Below are 27,311 nucleotides of genomic sequence, written 5' to 3' on the forward strand. Positions count from 1 at the left end.
ATCCGCCCACCTCAACCTCTCAAAATGCTAAGATTACAGGCATGAGCCACCACACCCAGCCAAGAAGCTAGGTAAATGTTAAAGAATAATTTCCCAGTTAGAGACAAATAATTTACATATTTCAAGTTAACAAGCATCTACTGAAGAAAAGCTAGTAGCTGTATCAGTGCACTCAAGCTTTTCAGTTGTAACTATGCGTTAGAAATCTTAAAAAGGCCAATATAGTTTATAGATGGCTTTTCTAATACGGAAGCTCTTCAGAGCTGGGAGATGGTAAAACAGTGGCTCAGACTATTTTGTGCTCTGGGGCTATATAATTTTGGGGTTTGATGACAACCAGTTCTGTATCTCACTAGCTGTGTGACCTGGGGCATGTTACATAACCTCTCTGTTCTCAGTGATCTCATCTGTGAAATGGAAATCACAATATCTCCTAGTTCTGCTGGGGATTAAATAACTTAACCCTCGAAAAGTTCTTAAAAGAACAAGTGTTAACTCATTTAATCCCCAGCAGAACTAGGAGGTACTGTGATTTGGCAGTTGGCTAGTAATTTGTTGTTTCTTAATTTGCACCACTAAAGTTAGGTGTATGAGGCATCCTTTAAAAGGAAAACAGGCCTGGCCCGGTGGCTCACGCCTGTAATCCCAGCACTTTGGGAGGCCGAGGTGGGCGGATCATGAGGTCAGGAGATGGAGACCATCCTGGCTAACACAGTGAAACCCCGTCTCTACTAAAAATACAAAAAATTAGCCAGGCGTGGTGGCAGGTGCCTGTAGTCCCTGTCACTGGGGAGGCTGAGGCAGGAAAATGGCGTGAACCCGGGAGGTGGAGCATGCAGTGAGCTGAGATCGCGCCACTGCACTCCAGCCTGGACAGCAGAGAGAGACTCTGTCTCAAGAAAAAAAAAAAGAAAATAGATTTTTTTCTTTTAAAAATATTGTACTTTGTTTTAGATCCTGAGACAACTAAGAAATTTTAGCTGATTGTCACTAAAATGTATTATGGTGGTATTTTAAACTATTAACACTTTTTCTTTGGAAAAACCAGGAAAGTTTTCCTCTTCTTAATATTAAAAAAACTGTGGTAAAACAGATAAAACACAAATTGATCATTTAAACCATTTTTGAGTGTACAGTTCAGTGCTATTAAGTACATTCACATTGTTGTGCAACCATCACTCTCATCCTTCACTAGAACATTTTCATTATCTCAAACTGAAACGCTGTGCCCATTAAACTGTAACTCCCCATTCCCTCTTCCCTACAGCTCTTGGCAACCACTACTCTGCTTTCCATCTCTATGAATGTGACTACACTAGGTACCTCATATAAGTAAGATCATACAGTATTCATCCTTTTGTTACTGGCTTATTTCATGTAGCATAATGTCCTCAAGGGTCATCCATGTTGTAGCATGTGTCAGGATTTCATAATACACACCATTTTGGCAGCTTTTTTCACTCTTTTACTTAATACATTTGAGAGATCTACCTGACACTTTTTAAAGGTCTCACCGGAGATGTAACACCATCATTTATCCACTCCTCTTATCAGCAACCATACAAATTGCTCCCATACTTTTGCTATTATAACAATGCTAAAGTGAACACACTTGTGCATATATCATTTTGTATTTGAGACAGTTTAACTGGAAGATAAATCCCCAAAAGTTATGCTACCTGGTCAATAAGAATGTGCATTTAGAATTTTGATAAGTACTGCCAAGCTAACTTCTAAAAATATTGCCCCTACCGGCATTCTCATCAACAGTATACAGGAGCCTTTTTGTCCATATCCTTCCAATGAGGAGTATTTAAAATATTTTTTGTCCTTGCCAGTCTCATAGGTGATGAGCATGGTTATTTAAAATAGGTATCCCAACACAAAGAAAAGATAAATATTCACGGTGATAGATACCCCAATTACCCTGATTTGATCATTACGCATTGTATACATGTATCAAAATATCACATGTATCCCTAAAATGTGCAAAACTATGACATATTAGTACAAAATCCACACACATGAAATAAAAGAGGTATAAGGGAGGACTTGCTGGTATGCAATGCGGGCAGAAGGGTGCTCAGGGTGAAATTTGAGGGTATCAGAGTCCTCTGACTCTATTTGGAGACCTCTTCTTCTTTTTTTTTTTTTTGAAATGGAGTCTCACTTACTGTGCTGCACAGGCTGGTGTGCAGGGGCATGATCTCTGCTCACTACAACTTCTGCCTCCTGGATTCAAGTGATTCTCCTGCCTCAGCCTCCCAAGTAGCTGGGATTACAGGCATGCACCACCATGTCTGGCTAATTTTTGTATTTTTTGTGGAGACAGGGTTTCATCATGTTGACCATGCTGGTCTCAAACTCCTGACCTCAAGTGATCCACCCACCTCAGCCTCCCAAAGTGCTGGGATTACAGGCGTGAGCCACCGCACCCGGGTCTGGATGACTCTTCTTATTGATCCAAGGCAGAGAACAGTATTCCAGTACAAACAGGACTAGAAAGAGTTCTGCTTGGTACTATAATCAGGACTGATATTGAGTAGGAATGCACACATACAGCTGTGCTTGGTTAAGGTACTGGCAATCCCACCATAGTGGTTGGCAACTGACCAGTCCCCTGAGCCCCACTGTTGAATCCCAGCCACCTCCCCACAATCCAGCACCTCAAGGGTAAAATCTACTGCCAAAAGAGGCCCTTTTAGGCCCTGCCCAGCACTACGGCCAATGCCTATTGAGGCTGATCTTTATTTGTGCTAAGAGGCTGTTAATGGTTTCAATATTGCTCCTGCCTACCTGGGTCTAACTTTTTGTAAGACTCCCTTCTATTTCTGAGCCTCTAGCACTGTTGTAAAGATGTTGTCTGTCTATTTCAATTACAAGATCCTGTCTTTCTCATTCATTCTTTCACTCTCAAGATGTTTATTGAGTACCTCGTATATGGCAATTGCTGGACCAGGATCCCAGAATATTACTGTGAAGAGGGCAAATGCTGTCCCAGGCCTCAGGGAACTTATACACCAGGAGGGAAGGCAGGTGAAAAGTAACTGAAGAGACAAATTAATTCCTGCTAGTAATGAGTGCTATAAAGAAAACAGGGAAGGCTCTAAAGGTGAGTTAATGAATGACTAACTTCTGCCCTCATTGCATATCTGTGCATCCTCTCTTATACCTATTTCAAATAATCAAGTTCAGCACCTATCAGACTGGCAAGGATGAAACAATTTTGGAATACTCCTTGTTGCAGGGATATGGAAAATCAGGCTCTCACATTCATTGTTGATGAGAGTGACAGTAGGGATAATATTTGTGGATGCTCACTTCTCAGAGGGAGCCCCTTTAGTAGAGAAGCCAGAGAAGCCCCGTTCTGAGACTTAAAGGAAAAAGATACGGGAACAAGGGAGGGTAAGAAGCCAGGCAGCATTGTGCAGTGGGTGCAAAAAAATCCAAGTGGAAAATCACTACTTATGTTTTACAGGGAATCAAAGAAGGCAAGAATGAGCACAGGGAGCTAAGGAGGTGAGGTTAGAGACAATGTCTGGGACCAGGTCAAGTACAGCCTTACAGATTACAGCAAAGAGTTTAAGATGGTCTTATTTGTAACTTAAGAAAAGTCCTGCATCCTTTAAGCCTGTATTCTCCAATGTTTCTCAAGGTACTTGAATCAAGGAAACGATCAGTAAGAGTTTGTTTAAGAAGTACACTGATCCCCTGTAGCTTTCTTCTATCTCTGCCTGGCACCCTTTAGTTCCTTTGACAGCTGCTTGAACAGTACAAATATGCCCAGAGTTAAAGAACTGGTATCTTCCACTTCCCCAGCACCTGTTATGCTCTTCCACATCTTTGCCCCCTTTAAAACAAACAAATGAAATTTCCATCCCTGAGTACACTTTACTCAATGATAAAATCAACCAATAATTACTGAGCACTTTCTATGTGCTCAGCATTCTTTCAAGAGCTTTGCCTATATTGACTCATTTCTTCTTCTGAGCAACTCTATAAGATAGATATTAATATCACCCACGTTTTACAGATGAGGAAACTGAGACAAAGGGAGATTAATCATTCTGACCACAATCATGCAAGTGATAAGTGGTAGGGCAAGATCTCCAGAATCGACGTCCTTGACTGCTACATCTCTCCAGCAGGCGCCAGCATGTGGAATTGCAATGATTTCACCAGAGGAAGCATTTTGAGACATAAAATGCTGTTCCTAACTGTTGCACATTTCACTTACGTGCAGTTCATAGTTTTGCATATTTTACATCAATGTTCTTCAAACCGTTTTTGTCTGTCAGATATGAACATCTGAGAGCATCTCATGAAGAAACATTTTGAGACCTCATCTGGTTGTGTTGCCTACATGCCTGGCAGTTTGGTTTCTATAGCATTGCTATCATTATGACAATGTTTGTGCAACTGTTCAAATAGTCCATCCTCTTCTTATTATATTATAAAAGCAGTGGAAAATGGAAAATAAAACCCAAGTAATGATACTAAGCATACAAAGCACTCCCTTATTCCAATTAAGCTAAAGATGAAAATTATTGCACATATAAAAAGAATCAACTATTTGCTTTGCTCAGTTGTCCACTGGACTTAAGCTGGTGAAGCTGCTCAACTGTGAATAAAAAGAAAATACTTTTATAAATGTGTGATAAATATTGGAAATATAGGAAACATGTCTAAGGCATAGTACAATTAGTATATTTTCATTTTTTTGTTTATTTTGCTCTTAGGAAAAGACCTATGAAATGTAAGCATATCATTCAACTTTGGGGTGTTTGACTTTCATTTGAAAGTAGGGGAGTGACTGTATTTATTAATTTTCTTCATCATTTGCTAGTAATGCAAATATTTTGCTAATATGCCATATCACATATCACATCCTGTCCAAGCCCTGCTTGACAAGTCAATGGGTACTCACATGCAAACACACATAAACTCACTTTTCTGTTCTATCTAACATAACAAAGAGTTCAGCATTTACAGAAACGTCCACTTACCTTTAACTAGTGAGTATTCTCTTGCCTTTCTTTTGTTTTTACTGTAATAATCTTGAGATTTTCTTTGCTATGCATAGATGTCATCTTTTTCTTTCACACATTCTTTCTTCTGGATTTCTCATCAAAGCCTGTAATACAGAAGAGAGAAGCTCCTTAATTTCTGTAGGCACAGGGGGAGAAACTATAAATCTCAAGTCAGCGACACTTCTAATTTATTTCTAATTTTCCCCAGGCTGACTACAGTTTAATTACAGTTTTAGAAATTCGCCTAATTACATGAGATTTAGAATAGAGTTCTCTCGAAATACAGATGAAATTGAGGCTAGTCTCCTTAACAACTAAAGATTTCATACCAATTTGTCTTCTTACAGGATGCATGTCACTGAACACACCGTTTTAGACTTCTACTGTCTCTGTAGGAGGAGATTCTGAAGTGCTCAAAGTTATCTACACTCAGTTGCAAAATCAGGGCTGTCAAATGGGAGAGAGAACTCAGTAATACATCCCCTCGGAAGCCATGTTTCAGAGTTACTGAAACCAGAATGGCATTCCTGAATCTTGTTTTTAACAGATGTCAGTGTGGTGAGAATGAAACACGTCATGAATACTGATGAAATCTAGCGTGCATATCACGCCATAAGATATCCTCATTTATACGTATTTCTCATTCTCCCTACTACAGAAAAGAAAACAGCTTTCTCCCCAGAAGCTCCACTTAGGTCAATAAGCATGCTTCTCCCTTGTCACTTGTGAGGTCACACTGTTTCACATGCACTCGTGTGTAAAAACAGGACAAGGAGGAAGGCAGAAGTGGCAGATGTGGTATCCCTTGTTCTGCCATGTGGTAAGTGAAACTCTCTGTGGCACCATCCACATGGCACCTCCCCACACCACCTGCCCCTCCACTCCCCCTGGATGTGCAAGGCATCTAGGTACAAGGTGGCACAAGAAGCAGGAAGTCAATGGGATTTCTTCACAAACACCTTTGCCCTCTCTCTCCTTACTGATGCTATAGAACAAAGCCATTTTTCTGGCAGGAACGCAATATTCAAGGAGCTTAACTCAAATGAGAGCATGGAAAGGAGAATAGGTTGAGAGTTTCTTGCAGGCAATATTTTTTAGTACCCTTTTAGGAGGAAAGCATGTTGGGCATGGAGTCATGGTTTGGGTAGTACTAAGATCGGTATGAAGAATTCTCACACCCAGTCATCCTTTTGGTCCTCATGATCTCTCGGTGAAACATTAGGCAAAAAGAGGATACACTAGAGACGTGTTTTAGTCTAAGCCCCCACTTTACAAATAAGATAAATAAGGTCCAGAAAGAGAGAGAGAAAGCAACTTGTAAAATGTCACACAGGGCAGAGCTGGCACTGGAATGACACAGTACATTTTCGGCCTTATCGTGTCATCTCTCCACATCTTTCTTGTGTCTGCCTGGCGACAAAAGCTCCTTGAGGGATTAAGCCCTGTAAACAATGATATACCAAGCAGTGTCTAATGTCATGTGCAAAGAACTAGTTAAATCCCTTACTTTTTAAGTGGGTGTTAACAAAGACTACACAGCTGCTGTCAACTTGGATCACAAAGACAGAAAAAAGAGAAATAAACAGATATCTTCTGATTGCCTTTAGCTACTATTTATTAAGTGTACAACATAAGCCATACACTATGCCAGGCACATCACTTGTATTCTGCTAATGCTTCTAGAAACTCCAAAGATAATATGGATGCTATTATACTAGGAAGGTAAGGAAAGGAAGTCAGGGAAATAGATACCTTGTCTGAGGTTACACACAACTGGTTAGTTCTCAGATTCCATTCCTGCCTGCAATAAGCAGCACTATAAACCAAAGAAATATGCATCTATTTGAAAACCCCAGAATCCAGGAATAGAAACAAAGTGGACAGTATTTGGAAGGAAACTAAAGAGAGAAAGAAAGGAAAACTGAGATAAGAGCATTGTCGGAATCTATCTTTTTTTTTTTTAAGACGGAGCCTCGCTCTGTCACCCAGGCTGGAGTGCAGTGGTGCGATCTTGGCTCACTGCAAGCTCTGCCTCCTGGGTCCACGCCATTGTCCTGACTCAGCCTCCCAAGTAGCTGGGACTACAGGCGTCTGCCAGCACACCTGACTAATTTTTTGTGTTTTTAGTAGAGACGGGGTTTCACCATGTTAGCCAGGATGGTCTCCATCTCCTGACCTTGTGATCCACCCAACCTCGGCCTCCCAAAGTGCTGGGATTACAGGCGTGTGCCACCGTGCCCGGCTTGTGAGAATCTATTCTATAAGTGTTAACATGCAGGAGGGATATGTCTTGAGATCTATGAACACACCAAATATGCAAATATAATTAAAGCACTTGACTCCACCTATACAATTTGGTACAAGATACTTGTGATATTGGGTATCTGGGAATGAGCAAAGAAATTTAAGATCTCAGTGAGGTGGGGTAGATGAGTTACAATCACCCACTGTTGTTAGTTTGCTAGGGCTGCCATAACAAAATACCAAAGACTACACGGCTTACACAACAAAATGTATGTTCTCACATTTCTGCAGGCTGAAAGTTCAAGATCAAGGTGTCAACACAGCGGGTGTCCTCTGGGGCCTCTCTCCTTGGTTTGCAGATGGCCACCTCTTTACGTGGTCTTCCCTCTGTACCCAAACATCCCTGGTACCTCTTTTTGTGCCCATATTTCTTCTTATAAAGACACCAGTCACACTGTATTAGGGCCCATCCTCAAGGCCTAATTTTAACTTCATCACCTCTTTAGAGACCCTATCTACATACACAGTCACATTCTGAGGTGCTATGAATTAGGACTTCAATATATCAATCTAGGGGCTGGCATAATTCAGCCCTTAACACTCACCAAGTGACTAGTTCTGGTACCATAGAGATGAAAATCCAGACACCTGAAAAGTAACAACCTGTCATCAACCTTCAGTGTCATTCATGAAGAGGTGAAGCCCTCTAATATTTGAATTCAAGTTCAGGAATCTAAGGGTTTATTATAGGTTTTAGGTTTTTTTTTTTTAAAAAAAGGAGAGGAAGGCCATTCAATAAACCTTGGTCAGGATGGTCTAAACCAAGCGTCAGAAAACCACTGCTTGCCAGTAGTTTTAAATCTAGCATGCTGTATATTTTTCTAAATAAAGTTTTATTGGCACACATCCATGTCTATTCATTTATGTATTGATTGTCTATGGCTGTTAGTGAGCTGCAACAGCAGAGTTGAATAGCTGTAACAGAAACTGTCTGGTCCACAGGGCTGAAAATATCCACTATCTGGCCCTTCACAGAGAAAGTTTGCCAACTCCTGGTTTAAACGGTGTTAATCAGGTTCCTTTACAGTAGGGCTTTTCAAGGTCTTTCCAATCTTCAAGGGAAAGATAGACAGTAAAATTGTGTCTTACCTGGGAGGTAGTTTCTAAAGTCAGTTCAAAGTGAAAACTGTGTATAGTCAAAATAACTGGAAAATCCCTTAGGGAAAGTGCCAACATAGAGCCCACGAACTACATCTTCATGAATATAGGCAGTTTTTCCTTCAAAGTTGCGACAGATAAAATTTTCTTCAAGCACTACATAAAAGGCTCTATTTATGGACCATTTGTATAAAAAGATGCGTATCTTTAAATACCAGAATCATTCTTAGCATAAAAGACTTGAAAAAACTGAGACCAATCAAAGGACAGGAGACTGAGTTACCATCTCCTACTCACTTGCTGAATTTGCAGAAGTTACATATGCACTGGAAATGACTCTACTGGCGTTTGCTTCCTTTCTCAGCTTACTTAACCAGAGAGTCTCCCTCCCTCACTTTTCTTATCCAACAGAAACCTCTAATATATGAAATCTCTAATAATAAATCTCTAATAATAAAATCTCTAATAATGCAATCAATATTCTATGGAGCACACTTTGGGAAATGCTGAAATACTAAAAAACATAGGTGTTATGGATCAATCAATCAGACAGAAATATGTACAATGCTTTCCTAACACTGATAAGAAAAAAACTATAGGATAAACCACAATGAAATACCATTTCACAGCCACTAGGACAGATATTTGGAGAATGAAAGGAAAATAAGAAGTGTTGGTGAGAATGTGGAAAAACTGGAACTCTAGTGTATTGATGATGGGATTATAAAATGGTGCAGCTACTGTGAAAAGCTGTTTAGTAGTCTGTCACAAGGTTAAATACAGAATTACCGTATGATCCAGGAATTCCATCTCTGGGCAGATACCCAAAAGAATTGAAAGGAGGGCCTTGAACAGATATTTGCACACTAGTGTTCACAGAAATATTATCCACAATTACCAAAGGTGGAAACAACCCAAATGTCCATCAACAGATTGATGGATAAACAAAATACAGCACATACATACCATGGACTAGAATTCTTTTCACCTTAAAAAGGAATGAGATTCTGATATATGTTACAGCATAAACGAGTCTTGAAAACATTATACTAAATGAAATAGGCCAGACATGAAAGGAGAAATATTGTATGATTCCACTTACATGGAGTGATTAGTATCTAGAATAGTCAAATAGTAATTACTATCTAGAACAGTTGAATTCACAGAGACAGAAAGTAGAGCAGAGTTTACAAGAGGCTGGGGGTACTGGGGAATGGGAAGTTATTGTTTAATGGGCATAGCATTTCAGTTCAGGATGATGAAAAATGTTCTGGAGATGGATGGTGGTAGTGGTTGTTCAACCTTGTGAATGCACTTAGACAGGATCTTACTCTGTCGTCCAGGCTGGAGTGCAGTGGCACAATCATGGCTCACTGCAGTCTCAAACCCCCAGGCTCAAGCGACCCTCCCACCTCAGCCTCCCGAGTAGCTGGGACCACAGGCATGCGACACCATGCCCAGGTTTTTAAAAAAAATTTATAGAGATGAGGTCTCACTATGTTGCCCAGGCTGGTCTGGAGCTCCTAGGCTCAAGCGGTCCTCCTGCATCTGCCTTCCAAAGTGCTGGGTTCACAGGCATGAGCCACTGTACCTGGCCAATTGTAATTTTTAAATTGTTAAAATGGTAACTTTTATGTTATCTATGTGTGTATATATATAAAATATATAATATAAAATATTATATACACTAGTGTACATACTAGTATACTATCCATACTATTATATATAACATACACTATTATATATGTAGTATGTACTTATAATAAATATTAATCAAATACATAATACATACTATTATATATCAGTATATTATCCACAATAATATTTAATAGCATATATATACCATATATACTATATATACAGTATATACTATATATACTATATATACAGTATATACTATATACTATATATACTATATGCAATATATTCTATATATACTATATATAATATATGCTATATATGCTATATATAATATAGTTTGGGCCTCAGTGTATATATAGTATATACTGTATATATAGTATATGTTATATAATATAACAGCATATATATACTGTTGAGATAGGGTCTCGCCTCATCACCCAGGCTAGGGTGTAGTGATGCAATCGTGGCTCACTGCAGCCTCGAACCTCTTGGCTCATGTGATCCTCCCACCTCAGCCTCCTGAGTAGCTGGGACTACACAGGCAGCGTTACCACACCTGGGTAACTTTTAATTTTTTTTTGTAGAGACAGGTTCTCGCTTTGTTGCTCAGGCTGTTCTTGAACTCTTGGCTTCAAATGATTCTTGGGCCTTGGCATCCCTAAGGGCTGGGATTACAGGCATGAGCCACTGTGTCCAGCCTTGTTATGCATATTTTACCACAATAAAAAAATGTTCAAGACAAAAAAGGATGCAGAAGCAAAACTGCAGGAATGGGGATGGGGCAGACTTAAATTATTTAGACATCACTTGAATGTGTCATTCTGCTAAAAAATATAGCTGTTGACAAGTTCCTGGCTTGCTTAGGTGACAATTTCAATACTTGGAAGGCAGAGGATGCTACAAGGGGAAGTGTTCATCCAGGAAAACCTTTGGGCAATAGAGAAATGAAGCAAAAAAGTGGTCACACACTCTTAGAGTTCAAAGCAGTTGAGAGAGGGATCCTGGGGTCCTCGCTTGGCTCCTCTCTGGTTTCAGTACTGCCTCCCACCACCCAATCTCCATCCTCACCCTTCCACTCACCCCCATTCACTGTACACTCAGCAGCCAAAGTGGGGGTAAAATATGGAAATATACAGAAGAAAATGCAACAAACTCCTACCCATGCGCCCATCATTCAAAACTAACAAATGTTGTTTTTTGTATTTTTTCACATCCTGTCTTTACCGTTTTAAGTGATAGAACCACACAGAATTTATCTTCTATGTTAATTTCTCCAGTCCAATTCTTCCTTAATCTTCCGAGGCAACCATTCTTCCGAATTTGGTAGATATTTAGTTCGTGTGTGTGTGTATATGTGTGTCCAAATATATTCTATGATTTTGTAATTTTAAACTTTTTACAAAGTGCTGCCTATTAAATTTAAACTTTTTACAAAGTGCTGCCTATTAAATGCTGCCTATTAAATTTTACTCAACATGGTTTTTTGAGATCTAGATTATTAACTTTTGCATAGTGTTCTGTTGTATGACTGAATTATACTTTAATTCTCCATTTGTGGACTGATGGCTATTTGGGTAGTGTCCGATTTTTGTTATAACAAAGGATGCAACACCACACATCCTCATGGTTCTCCTTCTGTACACAGGCCTCTCTGTTTATTTGTGAGAGGTGTTTGGGAACAACCTACATGAGAGTACATGGCAGCACTGCGTGGGTATATGCAGGAATTTCTCCTGGTAAATCTCACCTGGGGTGCTGCAATCCTCCAAGGTATTATTTGGAAATGTGGGACAATCTTTCATGAGATGGGGATGGAATGGGGGGGATGCTAAATTTTCTACAGTGCATGAGAGTCCTGAATAACAAAGACTTGTCCCACACAAAATACCAACAGTCCCTCCTTTGAGAAACGCTGCTGATTTCTGTCCCGAAGCAGAATCTTGTTGGTGTTGTAGAATCTGTGTGTTTAGAAGTCTAACTAGGGAATGACAACTTGCTCTCCAAAGTACCACCTGCCACGGCTCAGAGTGCCTGTTTACCTCAATTCTCACCTTTGCCAAGTCTCACTGTCAGCCTTTTGAATTTCTGCTATTCTGATGGGCATAAAATGCAGTTTCATTATGATTTTTAAACTTGCATTTCCTGCTTTTATTACCACTGTGGAAAACCTTTTCATATTTTTACTGCTCATTCATGTCTCCCCCTTGTGGAAGTGCCTGTTAATAAGCTGTCTATTTTTCTATTGGGTAGTTTAAATTTCCCTTTTTGATTTGTAGGAGTTTGTTAGAGATTCTGGAAACTTGCTTTTGGTAGTTATTTGGGGTTGCAAATGTCTTCTACCAGTTTGTTGCTTGTCTTTTTATTTTATGGTGCTATGCCATGCAGAAATTATACATTTCGATATAGTGAAATTCATCCAATCTTGAGTGTGATTTTTGAGTCTCTAGTTTATAAAATCTACTTTATTCTAAGATTCTTTTTTTCCCCATCTAAAGGTTTTACATTTTTATTTCTTATATTTAAGTTTTTAATCCATCTCACAATTTATTCTGGTACAAAGTGTGACATAGGAATCTGATTTTTTCTTCTTATGGGCTATCAGTTGTAACAATACCATTTACTTTTGATACTGTGTTTTCCTCTGTAACTTCTAAAGCATCTTATATGATATAGAAAGAACCATATTTGTTTAGTTCAACATTGGTCTCTCTTTTCTGTCCTATTGATCTATTTTTCAATTACCCTTCACCAATAATACTACAGCTTTATAATAAATTTTGATAGAGGAACTCCTAATCTTTTATTCTTTTGCAAAACTCCCTTATTAAATTCTTGAATGTGGCTGGGCATGGTGGCTCATGCCTGTAATCCCAGCACTTTGGGAAGCCAAGGTGAGTGGATCACTTGAGGCCAGGAGCTGGAGACCAGCCTGGCCAATGTGGTGAAAACCCATCTCTACTAAAAAAAGATACAAAAATTAGCCAGGTGTGGTGATGCAAACCTGTAATCCCAGCTACTTGAGGAGCTAAGGCACGAGAATCGCTTGAACCTAGGAGGCACAGGTCGCACTGAGGCAAGATCGTGCCATTGTACTCCAGCCTGGGCAATAGAGCGAGAGACTCTGTCAACAGCAATAACAACAAAAATTATTGATAACTTACATTTTCATTCAAATTTCAGAATGCTGGGGATTTTGCTTAGAACTACAATGAATTTATAAATACTTATAAAATACTCAACATTTCATGATATTGATCTTCCTCTTCCACGTATATGGTATCTCTTGTCATTTCTTTAGTTCTTTCAAAAATAATTTACAATAACCTTTTTTTCCTGAAGCAGATGTATATTTTCTTAAAACTTACTCTGAGTTTCTGAGTGGTTTTGAGTTCTGGAGTGATTTTTTTGAAACCCAAATCTGAAGATAGCAAATCACCCCTCCCTGAATGTAGCTCCTCTGAGACTTTCTGTTACACTTAGAATGAAATTCAAACTCCATACTGGAGCATGATTATAGGACATGGTTTCCTATCTTCCTCCCGGACTTATATTGTATGCTCTGTTAGTCATTAAGCTTTAGCCACAGTGGTTTCCTTAACTTTTTTTTTTTTTTTTTAAGGTTAGTCAAGTGAGGCAGTGAGAGTGAAGTGGTTTTCTTTATGTACTCAAACACACCAAGCTAATTTTATTTTGGGGCACTTGTCCTTGAAGTTTTGTTTTTTCTGGAATCTTGTTCCCTAGATATGCATATGGCTAGTTTCTTCCTGCTGTTTGGGCCTCAGTTCAGATGTCTTCTCTCAGAGAAACCATCCCTGCCCACCAGAGAGTAGCCCTCCAGTCATCCATAATGCCATAGCTTCTTCATTTCTTCACAGCACTTGCCACTATTTGAATTTATCTTCTTTGAACTCTTTATTGGTGTATCATTCCCCACGATAGACCATAAGCTCCGTATGATTGAGGACCTTGCTGCCTTGTTCTTTTCTGTGTGCCCAGAACCTATAACAATTCCTGGCACATGGCAACTGTTCAATGAATATGAGCTGAATGGATAACTGAGTGGAAAAATGAACTCACATGGATCTCCCCCAATGCCCCTGGTTGCTCCTCCTGTGTCCTCTTATATCAACAAAGGAGTATTTCCTTTCTCCCACTGGCCATGCATATATTAGCAGTAAATAATGATGTAAGATATTTCTAGTCTCTTGAAGAAATAGTTTAACTGCAGAAATACTTATAAAAGGGATTCCAAACACATTTATATTCTGCATACCACGTTTCCAAGTGGCTTAGAATAGTGAAAGTGCCACTGTCTATTCGGCCCATTTCTACTCCTAAGAGATAGCTATTAAGTTTATTTGCATAAATCCAGAAACTTTTTATCCATTTACAAATCCCCAGCTATCTAATCTATCTTAGATTACACAATTTGAATGATTTAACAAAGAAGTTTCTTTTTTTTTTTTTTTTTTTGAGATGGGGTCTCACTCTGTCACTCAGGCTGTGATGCAATTGCAGCTTGCAGCCTTGAACTTCTGTACTCAAGCAATCCTCCTAACTCAGCCTCCTGAGTAGCTGGAATTACAAGTGCACACCATCATGCTCAGTTAATTTTTTAATTGTTTTGTAGAGATGAGATCTCACTGTGTTGTCCAGGCTGGTCTTAAACTCCTGGCCTCAAGTGAACCTCCCAACCTCCCAAAGTGCTGGGATTACAGGCATGAGCCACTATGCCCTGCCAAGAAGTTTTATTCTTATTGAAAAAGTGTTATTTTTAAGTGAATCTGAATTTGTTAAGAAAGCAGATTGTCAATCCCACTTCTAGAGGTTCCGATTCCACAAACCAGGGGTGCAGCCCTCATTTTCAATAAGCACCCTAGATCATTCTAAAACTTGTAGTCCAACAACCATTTATGAGAAATACTCACCTAGGTTAAGGCAATTTAATGTCATCCTTATTTAAGACGATGCAGCCTCCCAAACACTAGGGGGCAGATGGAGCCACATGTGCACCCACTGACTTGTTATGTCATGTCCCCTTTGCCCAAGAAGAGGGCATAGCAGATCCATGTGCCTCCACTGAGGCCCTGAGAACCAGACCTGCTTATGAAGCCACATAAACAATCAGGAAACAGCTCAAAATTGGCAGTGAGGAAATAGGTTCTAGACTCTGAGTGGCTTTGGGCCAGTTTCTTTATATGCAAAATGAGAAGGTGGTCCAGTGTGATGTTGTGATAGAATAAGAAATCTCTATTTGTTCTTCCCCAGTTCCTGGCACAGAGTTTCTGAAACTCTTGTAACTTCTGGAGTGATTGGGGTAAGAGGAGCATCTTTTGTTACTCTTAATAAGCCCCTTTCAACCACATTTGAGTTTATGTTAATGAGATATCTGGGGGATTCCAGCCCCAGACAGCTTCAGGGTGGGGGATGGTTGCCAGAGGAACCAACCATGTGATTATAGGGTTGGAACTTTCAGTCCCACCCCCTGACCTCCAGGGAGGGGAGAGAGGCTGGAGGTTGAGTTCAATCACCAGTAGCCACAATTTACTCAATCATGCCTAACTAACAGAACCTCCATAAAAACCCTGAACAATGGGGTTTGGAGAGCCTCCTGGTGAATGCATTCACTTTTTGGAGAGCAGCACACCCCAAACTCCACTGGCACAGAAACTCCTGCTTTTTGGACCCCTCTAGACTTTACCCTATATGTACATCTTCCTCTGGCTGTTTGTCTGCATCCTTTATAATATCTTTTCTAATGAACTGGTAAGTGAAATGTTTCTCTGGGTTCTATGAGCTATTATAGCTAATTGTCAAACATGAGCAGGTGGTCATAGGAACCCCTAATTTGTAGTTAAGTTGGTCAAAAGTGCAGGGGGCCCAGGACTTGCAAATGGCGTCTGAAATGGGAGTAGTCTTATGGGCCTGAGTCCTTAACCTGTGAGGCTAAAACCACCTTTGCAAAATTATGACAGTAAGAGAAATCTGACACAGCCAACTCCATCTTGCTTCCAGCAACACACACTTGCTGTCCTCACTCATTCCTGGGTATAGGCCAAGCTAACTTTCAAAGGCATTTGGTTTATAGTTTAAGCTTAAAGCAAGAATGACAATAGCCCTTCTGCAAACTAAACTGTCTTTGTAAAACTAATGAAAGCCTACAAGGTTAGAATTACTTACCTGAATTCTGCTAAGATGTAGGCACAGTTAAAACAATAACCAGCCATTGTTCTGGAGCTCACAAGATCTGTAACTTTCCCAATTACTATTGTAGATGCATCGCTATTGTAGAACCCAAGATTGGTCTTTTGAGATGTTTTTCAGACTTTGGCATTTTGATGACTAACTTCACCCATATCAGGGACTCGGCTGGACCTGTGGCCCCCACCCAGAAGCTGACAGCACACGAGGACCATTTTCCACATCCCTATGATTTCATCTCCCAACCAATCAGCATTCCCCGTTCCCTAGCCCCCGGCCCACCAAAGTATCCTTGAAAAACCGTAGCCTCTTTGGGGAGACTGATTTGAGTAATAGCCCCAATCCTTCTGCTTGGCCAGCCTTGCATTAATTAAACTCTTTCTTTACTGCAATAATGCTGTCTCAGTGAATTGAGTTTATCTGTGTATCGAGCAAGAAGAACCCGTTTGGGTGATTACAGTGTCTGATGCTAATTTCAGGTCGATGTTGTGAAATCAAAATTGAACTGAATTGAATTAAGGACATCCAGTTGGTGTATGAAGAGTTGGAGAACTGATTGCTTAGTGTGGAAAACCCACACATTTGATATCAGAAGTGTTGTGATTATTGAAATAAAGTTGTTTTATTCTTTCAACCACATAGTTGTAAAAGTGCATTCCAGCTCTATCATTTTATGGAAGACTTCAACATCTCATGGATTTCTGTGTGATTAGGTTACGCCTGACTCTCACCCCATACCTTCCAAATTTTCTAGGAGGAAATTATATAATGTTTGTAATGGAGAAGAAAATAACCAAAACATTTTAAAAGATAACATTTCCCATTATTACTTAAGCAGGATTTTCACAAGCTAAGATGATCGCTTCTGTTTCAGTGCTAAGTTCACTACTCATCTCCATGAACATAAAGAAACAACAAAATCTCTACACACACTTATCCACCAGATTGTTTTAAACAATTTTCAAACTTGTTTTAATAGGCAAAACTGGCTCTGTAATGCTAAACTAGACGTAAATAGCCCAAGGATCCAATTTCAGCCAAAATCTCATACCACATGGAGAAATTAAGCAATTCTTAAATATTTAATAATACTCTGTAATTTTTTAGACTCCTGGGCTCCAAAATTTCTGACAAAGTAATTCCTAAGCCACAATTAACAAAAATAGGCAACCTTCCAAAAAGTTTCGCAAAGCAAAAGTAAACTCCTCCGAGCACTCCCGCTGCAGTGAGAGTGATGCATACGCGTGACATACCCGCCTGAAACGACAGCAGCCAGAAAGGGTTTGGAGCTTGCCCTGAACTGGTGTCTGCTGAAAAGGCTCATAAAAAGAAGGTTGTGATTAGAAGATCATGACATTTCCAGCACCCACTTATTAGCATGTCTGGAGAATCACAGAACTCTTTACAACCAGAGTTCACGTCACAGGATATTTACAAATACTATTTCAGTCTTCAGAGCAATTCGGTCTCTGCTCTAATAACAGACGAAGGATGCAGACGCCCTAGCCAATCACTGCAGGTGGCCTCCTAAGAAAAATTCCTACCACCCCTTGGTTGCTCAGGACATAAACCTATATATTCTTCCTCCCCGTCATCCCACTTCTCATTCATCAAACCCCCTGCTTAAAACTCCTCAGTGACTTCTGATTTTACATAGACTGAAAGTTAAACTCCAGCTCCTATGTGGACACCTATCTACCTCTGAAATCTCATTTCATGCCAGTCTTCCCTTTACTCCCAATACACCCCACAATGGCCTCCTTTTCCCACCTTACTGGGTCAAGCCCATTCTCACTGCAGGGACTTGGCACTTGCTGTGTCACTGTTTGGATCATTATTTCTCTAGATCTTCACATAGCTGGTTCCACCTCGTAATTCCAATTCAACTCACATGACCTTCCCAGATCACTATATCCTAAATAGTATTAAGCTACATTTGTGTTATTCTCTACTCCTGTTTGTTTTCTGTCTGGTCCTGAAATTACACTGTTTATTTGCTTAATGGTTTTCTCATCCCACTAGAATTTCACCTCCAAGGGGAGGGAGATATTGCTTTGTCCTGTTCACTGCTACATCCTCATAGCCTGGGACAATGCACATAGTAGATACTCAGTGACTGTTTGTCAAATGAATGCATATGTTTGTTTATTTATTTATTTTATTTATTTTTTTCTGAGATGGAGTCTTGCTTTGCCACCCAGGCTGGAGTGCAGTGGCGTGATCTCGGCTCACTACAACCTCAGCCTCCCAGGATCAAGCGATTCTCCTGCCTCAGCCTCCTGAGTAGCTGGGATTACAGGCACATATCACCACGCCTGGCTAATTTTTGTATTTTTAGTAGAGACAAGGTTTCACCATGTTGGGTAAGCTGGTCTCGAATTCCTGACTTCATGATGTGCCCGCTTCGGCCTTGTACAGTGCTGGGATTTGCAGGCGTGAGCCACCGTGCCTGGCCTACAATTTTTTTTTTCCTTGTGATGGAGTCTCAATCTGTCGCCCTGGCTGGAGTGCAGTGGTGCGATCTCAGCTTACTCTGCCTCCCTGGTTCAACTGATTCTCCTGCCTCAGCCTCCCTAGTAGCTAGGAATAAAGGCACACACCACCACACCTGGCTAATTTTTGCATTTTTAGTAGAGATGAGGTTTTGTCACGCTGCCCAGGCCAGTCTTGAACTCATCTCAGGTGATCAGCCCGCCTTGGCCTCCCAAAGTGCTGAGATTACAGGCATGAGTCACCTGCACCCGGCTATGTGTTATTTTAGATTAAATTAGAACCCAACTTTTCAATGTTCTCCCTCTACTCAGAGTTAAAACTCAGTTTGTTGCTTGGAAGACAAGTTAATTTGCAGAAGAGACATATCTCACTGTCTATGAATATCCTCACTGTCACCCCACAACTAGTTTAGAATCTCTGACATAGAGCATGTTCCTCTGAAAACATAAGACCCTTTGGAGACATCAGTCAAATGAAATGTAAGCCTCATTGACAAGCTAAGATGACTCTTACAGTGCTTCTTGAGGGAATGATTGTGTAGGTAGTGACTGCTGGAAGTGAAGGGCTCAGAGTCTGAGTGGGTTGATCCACATGTCACACAGATTGAAGCAGGTAGAGTTTTCTTTTTTAATGCTAGGGCAATTTTGCTGAGGTACTCTGTGTTCTAGCCAGGCATTCAATATAGGGGTGGTTCATTTGGGGCTCAAATGAGAAGATCAACTAACTGAAGTTTTAAATGGGTGTTAGATGAAGGGAATTCCACCCTGACTTGCACAGTGAGCTACAGAGTGGTAGTGACAGCCAATTTTCTACACAGTATCATAATTTATAAATCTCTTTTACATACTCATCATCTCTTTTGTTTCTTAGGGAAAATCGGTGAGGTTGGCCAAATGTAGTTATTGTACCTATTTCATATATGTGAAGATGAGACTCAAGATCCCATAATGAGTAAATAACCAGAAACTTGATTTGCAATCAAGATCTTATAAGATTATCTTCTACAGATCCTAATGTACCAATAAGAAAGATATTGAAGAAGTCATGTAAAAAATCAACTTTATTCAGGTATAACATATATACACAATAAAATATTCCCATTTTAAGTGTGGAGTTAAACAGATTTTAACAAATATATACACTCCTTACCCACCACCACAATCAAGATATGGAATCCTTCTCTTTTTTTGAACAAATTTAGGAGATACATTGTAAATTTTGTTACAGGTATATAAAGTGTAGTGATCAAGTCAGGGTATTTAGAAGATAACAAAACATTTTCTCTCTTAAGAAGTTCCTTTAGGCCGGCGCGGTGGCTCAAGCCTGTAATCCCAGCACTTTGGGAGGCCGAGACGGGCGGATCACGAGGTCAGGAGATCAAGACCATCCTGGCTAACATGGTGAAACCCCGTCTCTACTAAAAATACAAAATAGCCGGGCGAAGCGGCGGGCGCCTGTAGTCCCAGCTACTCGGGAGGCTGAGGCAGGAGAATGGCATAAACCCGGAGGCGGAGCTTGCAGTGAGCTGAGATCCGGCCACTGCACTCCAGCCTGGGCGACAGAGCGAGACTCTGTCTCAAAAAAAAAAAAAAACAAAAAAAAAAAAAACAAAAGAAGTTCCTTTATATCCCTTTGTGCTCATTTCTCTCTCTTACTTACTTCCTGCCCTTCCCTTAGGAAACCACTGATCTGCTCTCTGACATTACGTATTACTTTTTCTAGAATTTCATAAGAATAGAATCATATAGTCTGAATTTTTTTGTGTCTCTGGCTCCTTTTGGTTGTTTGTATGATGTTTTTGAGCTTCATCCATGTTATGGCACATATTAGTAGTTTGTTCTTTTTTATTGTTTCATTTTATAGTATTCTATTGTATGGCTATGTCACAATTTATTTATCCATTCACCTTCTGATGGACATTTGGATTCTTTCCTGTTTGGGTTATCATAAATGCCACTCTCATGGACATTTCAATACAATTTTTTTTTTTTCATTTTTTGAGACAGAGTCTCACTCTATTGCCCAGGCTGCAATCTCAGATCACTGCAACCTCCGCTTCCTCGGTTCAAGGGATTCTCATGGCTCAGCCTCCCAAATAGCTGGGATTACAGGCGTGTGCCACCACACCCAGCTAATTTTTGTATTTTTAGTAGAGATGAGGTATCACCATGTTAGCCAGGCTGCTCTCGAACTCCTGACCTCAGGTGATCCACCTGCCTCAGCCTCCCAAAGTGCTGGGATTACAGGTGTGAGCCACCACGCCTGGCCCCAATACAAATCTTTTGTGGGCATATATTTTCATTGCTTTTCAGTAAATACTTAGGAGTGGAATTGTGAGATTCTATGATCTGGGAATTTTTAATTTTATAAAAAACTGAGATCTATGGTCTAAAGTGGTTTTACCATTTTATATTTACAACAGCAGTGTATGGGAATTCCAGTTGCTCCACATCCTCACTGATACTTGGCATTGTTAGTCTTTAAATTTTAGCCATTTTAATAGCTATGAAGTAGTTGGCATCTCACTGTAATTTGAGTTTGCATCTCCTAGATGACTAATAATGTTGAGCATCATTTTTGGGGGCTTATTGCTTATTTGTATAACTTCTGCAAAGGGCAATTTGAGAGACAAGAGATACAAATAATTTTGTGTCTCATGCAAGAATTTGTTTTATTGTAGAAACAATTTTGAAAAATGCAACCTGGAAAAAATTATAAAATATTCAGACTATAAAGAATAAAGAAAACTTTAATATGGTCAAAATGTCCACATTTTTTATTTTTTCTTTAGTATATACTCCTTGAATTTTTTTAGTAAACATTCATGTAATGCTCTAACAAACTGGGGAGGCTGAGTTTTCAGGTAGAAGCTAGCAAAGAAGGAAAAGGCTTTGCTCTCTTTATTTCCGTTCCCTAGACTTCATTTTACAGACGATGGGCTCAATTATTCACAGCATCTTTTTATATCTAGCCTCGTAAAACTGTAAGGTGAATCGTTACAAAATTAATATTCAACAGGCTTTATATAACTCTGTTTAATTCAATGCATAACTCAGATTTTTATCACCCCAAGGCCTCTCAAGATCTATAAATGCAACCAACTTAATAAGATACCATGTGTTTTAACTCTAACATTACCTCAAAGACCTCCACACCACACAACCACTAAATTTAGACTAGATAACCAAATAGACATCTATGACAGAAATGAACTGTATTTAAAAAGTCAAGTCCTGCATGAAGACTTGCATGATGACAATGAAGACTGTGTTCTAACACATTCGTTTTGAGAACCTTACAGTTTTGATTTTAAAAAGGAGCTTATTTTGCTTCCAGAGCACTAAGCTACAAGTGTTTTATGCCACATAACCCAAAAGAGTTGACTCTTAAATAATCATCACTTACCAGGAGGTGAAAAAGCGGATGAATGCATCTAGATATTACCTCCTAGCTCCCATTCAAATAAATGTGTATAACTTCCATCCTAAAAGGAATCTTACAGATCATCCAGTCCTATGATCACATTTTCTGGACAAGGAAACCAAGGCCCAGACAAGTGAAATGATCAGCCTGAGGTCAGACAACCAGCTAAAAAGACTGAATGTGAAATCCAGGTCTTCTGAATCAGATTCTAAATTCTTAGTCTTGTGATTTTTTTTCCTAAGGCTTTTGTTTTGTTTTGTTTTCAATAGTTATACAGGTTCAATGCAGAAATTTTGGAAAACCCAGAAAAGCACAAAGAAAAACTGTTAGACCAATTTTTAACTATTTAAAATTGTCAATCCCAATACTTTAAGATAATCACTCAAACTTTTAGTAGGGCACTATGATATAGAAACTAAGAGGGCTGCTTCCAGAGTCACACATTTGGCTTCTTATCCTGACTCCCATGCTTGGTAAGCTTGTGCGCATGGGAGTTACTCTACCTTCTTCAGCCTCAGTTTCCCTGCCAGTAAAATGTGGAGAACAAGGTCACTGATTTCTCAAGGTTGTGAGAATGAAGTGAGATGAAATTTGTAAAGCATCTCATACAATGCCTGCAGACAATAATCATTAGCCATCATGATTATCTACTTTCAGACATTTATTTATGTTCACGTTTTCATGCTTTAAAAAAGTAAACCAGCTCAGGCCAAATGTAGTGGCTCATGCCTGTAATCCCAGCACTTTGGGAGGCCCAGGCAGGAGGATCACTTGAGCCCAGGAGTTAGAGACCAGCCTGAAAAGAATTAGCCAGGCATGATGGCATAGGCCTGTAGTTCCAGTTACTCGGGAGACTGAGATGGGAGGATTGCTTGAGCCCAAGTTCATTCCAGCCTGGGTGACAGGGTGAGACACTGTCTCAAAAAAACAAAATAGGGTGGTGGCACACACCACTAATCCCAGCACTTTGGGAGGCCAAGGCGGGCAAATCACCTGAGGTCAGGAGTTCAAGACCAGCGTGTCCAACATGGGGAAACCCCATCTCTACTGAAAATACAAAAAGTTAACTGGGCGTGGTTGTACATGCCTATAATCCCAGTTACTCGGGAGGCTGAGGCAGGAGACCTGCTTGAACCCAGGAGGCGGAGGTTGCAGTGAGCCAAGATTGTGCCATTGCACTCCAGCTTGGGCAACAAGAGTGAAAGTCTCCCTCAAAAAAAAAACCAACAACAACAGAACAACAACAACAACAAAAGTAAGCCAGTTCTGTGGCCTTTTTCCATCTGATGGTACATTTGCCATGAAAAGTCATTTTCTGATGACCTTCCCACTAAATCAAACTTTCCAGAGAAGTCCAAATTTAAACAGTGATCTGAAGAGCCGCACACTGGGGTTCTGACTAACAAGAAGAAATTCCCACAATCCAGCTAATCCCTCAGAGTTTTAGGTTATGTACAAGGCTGCAGCCATATCCTAATGATGACTTCTAGCAGAGCTTCAGAAAGAATGTGGCTCCCTCCCTCCCCTCAGAGTCTCTGCCTTTTCAGTGCTTCCAGGAACCAGCAGGGCCCCAAGGACCTTTCCACATCAGGGGAATCTCAGAGGATGATGTGTGATGTCTTCATAGCCAGGGTGGTGATTTCCAAGTAAAGTAGGGATGGTTTTTGAGAATTAAAAAATGTCCTGCTGTGATCTCTTTTCTTTCTATCCTGCACCAAAACAAATAAACAATAAACCACTACCTACATTTGTGAGACTCCAGAAAGAACTGTTGGCCTGGCAATGATCAGTGACTGATGGGTGATAGCTGTAGGAAATGCTGTGATAAGGTTTATGAAGCTGTAGCCTGGATCAATGGAAGAGTATATTGTGATTGATCGGGAATGTCTGCAGTGGAAGGTGGCAACAGCAGGGTGGTACACAAGCCATGGTGCTGTCCTCCCTGGTCTATTTTAATGTCTTCTCTTTATAGGTATGAAAAATAAGGTTTACAGCAATGAGGTATCATGGCTTATCCATCCACGAGTACGGAGACAGAACATGGCAAAACTGAAACTAGCAACCATTCCTTGTGGTTTGTAGCTCAGCAATCCTCTCTCCATGCCAGGCTGCCTTTCTTCTCTGGTGGGTGAGATGGTTTCCTTCTTATAACCACTAGGTGGTCCTGGCATATTACAACCTATTCAGATCACTTCCATAATGAAAAAATTATGCCAAGATAGTTTTTAAAAAAACCACCAGTCCCAATTTTGTGTTAAGGCCCTGGCAACAGTCAGCACACAGCTGTTGCGAGGATGCATATTCTCTTTTGACAAAAGACAGGTGGCTGGTTGTGTCATGTTGGTCTGAGATAACATAATGTGCAGAAAGAGAGACAAGCAGGGAAGGAGAGATTTCTTTCCCAGACTCTCACATAAATGGATTTCTTCTTTGCATAATGGAGCTCTAAATAAATAAAATACAAAACAAATGTTTACAATATTGTTGAGACACTGAGTTGCTGAGAGATAGCTGTAGAGTTTTATTCTAATTTGTATCCTCTCCAGGAAAATGGAATTCAACACGAACTTTATAATGGTAGGAGGAAGAAGGTATCATCATTTATTCCTTCATATGTTCACCTGATATTTACTAAGTGCCAGGCAGTGCAAAGTACTAGGGATACAACAGTGATCGGAAGGTGAATAGTTTCTGTCCTCACATGAAGTCTACTGGGAAAGATGGACTATTAACAAGCATTGTAATAAGTGTGTATATATAAAGAAGAAGATAGTATTGAGGGAGCAACTGGGCAGAGGTGAAGGACCAACAGGATTGGCATGCTTAAGTAGAAAGGGCATGTGATTTGGAGCTGGACAAAAGTGAAATTGTTTCTTGCCACTTACCAAGTGGGTGACCTTGAGCAAGTCATTTAGACTTTCTACCCCAATTTCCTTATCTATGAAACAAAGCTAATAATTTCTACCCTGTCAGGATTATGCTAGGTATTGAGTTAAAGTTTATTAAGTTCCCAGGGAAGCCTGTCACAGAGTATGAGTTCAACACATATTTGTCAAGTGAATGAAAGAATCATTATGAAATACACATTGGATCTCTAATAGAAAAAGGGACACTTGGGCAGAGACTGATGAAACAGAAAGAAACTAGACATTAGTCTTGTCTTATACCTATTTAGAGACTGAGAATATATAGCAAATAGCAAATTTGTAAAGAAGCACATTTCATGTAGCTAGGTAGGGAGTACTCTACCACAGAACTATCTAACAGAAACATAACACGGGTCACAAATGAGAGGCACATGTGTAATTTTCAGATTTCCACCGCCACATTAATAAAAGTAAAAAAGAAAAATAGAATAAGTTTAGTAATATATTTGACCCAACATAGCCAAAACATTATTATTTTACATATAGCCAATGTAAGTTTATTGATACAATATTTTGCATTCTATTTTTTCTACTAAGACTTCAAAATCCAGTGTGTGCTTTATATTTACACTACATCTCAATTTGGCCTTGCCATGTTTCAGATGCTCAGTTGCCATGTGTGGCTAATGGCTTCCATACTGGACAACACAATTCCAGAAATGTGGGGACGGGAGAGTTTATTGAAGACACAGACAGTCAGGTGGGCTTAGGGAAGAGGTGAAGAGATGGGCTTGAGTAGATGGGCATTAAAAGACCTGATGTGGTGTTTTTACAAGTTGTATCTATGTACAGTGTCTTGTGTTGCAGCACCTTATAGAAGCCTCCTTCATCTGGCTGGCTCTGTGTCAGGGACCTTCTGAATCTACTCCTGGTGCAGGGGTCATACTCTTGCATTTGGTCCTTACTCTCTGATGGCACCTTCGGACTCTCAGATTGTCCTTTGCTTTCTGGTACCCTCTGACTTGGCACCGGGCATAGCGCCTGGCACCTGGAAACCACATGTATGTAAAAGCAGATTCCTTGGCTGCATAATACAGTTCTAAATAAATAAAATACAAAGTGATGCCTGGAGCTAGCCAAACGCTGGCTCTCAAAGCCACTAGGACTATCAGAGTTGTCCTCTAGCCTAGGGAGACACACAGAGAGTTTCAAGTTTAAAAAATCCAGGAATATTACCTGTAGAAGACCAGTCTCCGCATGGATTCCCAGTGGGGGAGAGACGGGCGCGTGACCTGGCTGGGGGCATAGCATTTGGCAGAGAGGAACTGGAAAAAGGAGGAGATGATGACCTGACCCTTTGAGAGCAGGTCCTGGCCAAGTGCATTCTCTAAGGTGAGATGCAGAAAGGCAATCCATGTGGCCAAGAAAGGTGCAGTGATGTGTACCAGAAAGAAATTCAGATGACGGATAAAGGATGAGTGAGAAAAACGGATGTGAAAGGAGGGAGGCAGAAACCTAGAAGACAAGAGTCCCCACAAGAACTTGGTATCTCCTCACCTAAGCAAGCATTGATGTGTCCCCCACACTAGGACCCAAGTGGGATCGTAGTGGTGGGCTGGACTCATGTCTGCCTCCTCCTCAGGCCTATACCATCCCACAGCCCACGGCAATCAAATACATAAGAGAAGTAGATGGATGAGGAGGCAGAACACATTCTCCTGCTGTATCCCCAGTGATAACAGTAGCAATGAAGAAGGAGGAATTTGAGTGGGCTTTAATCTCAATTCAATAGTATCATCATAGGAACTCCTGTCCCGTGTGTAGAAGGAGATACTCCCTGACTCTACCCAACTAACAGCAAGTAGGAATGTGACCCCAAGTGTGGCTAGGTATTTTAATTTTTCCGAAGTTTTAACTATGGATTTTATGTGACACTTTCCAATTTTTTAATGTTTTTAACTATGTTAATAAAATTTTAAACATTGTGCTGGCTCCTACTATGTGAGCCAAAGAAAACAAACCACAGGGCTGGCAGCTTGAGACTTCTACTCTAGGTTCAGGATCCTGTTCCACCATCACCTGGCCATTTGTAGCTTCTCACTTCCATTTTGTTCTGAGGCTTAAATCAGAACGACTTGAAATCAGTTCCATTTTGCTTTGAGGCTTAATTCAGATTATGCACATCAAGGGTTTAGCTTAGTTTCTGGCACATAGTGAAGGCAGTTAATAACTAGTGCCTAGTATCTGTAAAGAA

General features: G+C 40.2%; 1 protein-coding gene across 1 annotated transcript in view; it reads right to left on the reverse strand.

Moving 5' to 3' along the window:
• FRMD4B (FERM domain containing 4B) overlaps window positions 1-27,311 on the reverse strand; it is a 360,856-nt gene that overhangs the window by 250,230 nt on the left and 83,315 nt on the right. Inside the window, exon 2 of the mRNA XM_033210405.1 lies at window positions 5,007-5,134. The gene's annotated coding sequence lies outside the window, so the exon portion shown is untranslated. The remainder of the gene's footprint in view (window positions 1-5,006; window positions 5,135-27,311) is intronic.

The sequence above is a fragment of the Trachypithecus francoisi genome, unplaced genomic scaffold (assembly GCF_009764315.1).
Source record: "Trachypithecus francoisi isolate TF-2019V2 unplaced genomic scaffold, Tfra_2.0 Lachesis_group0, whole genome shotgun sequence".
Taxonomy (NCBI): Eukaryota; Metazoa; Chordata; class Mammalia; order Primates; family Cercopithecidae; genus Trachypithecus; species Trachypithecus francoisi.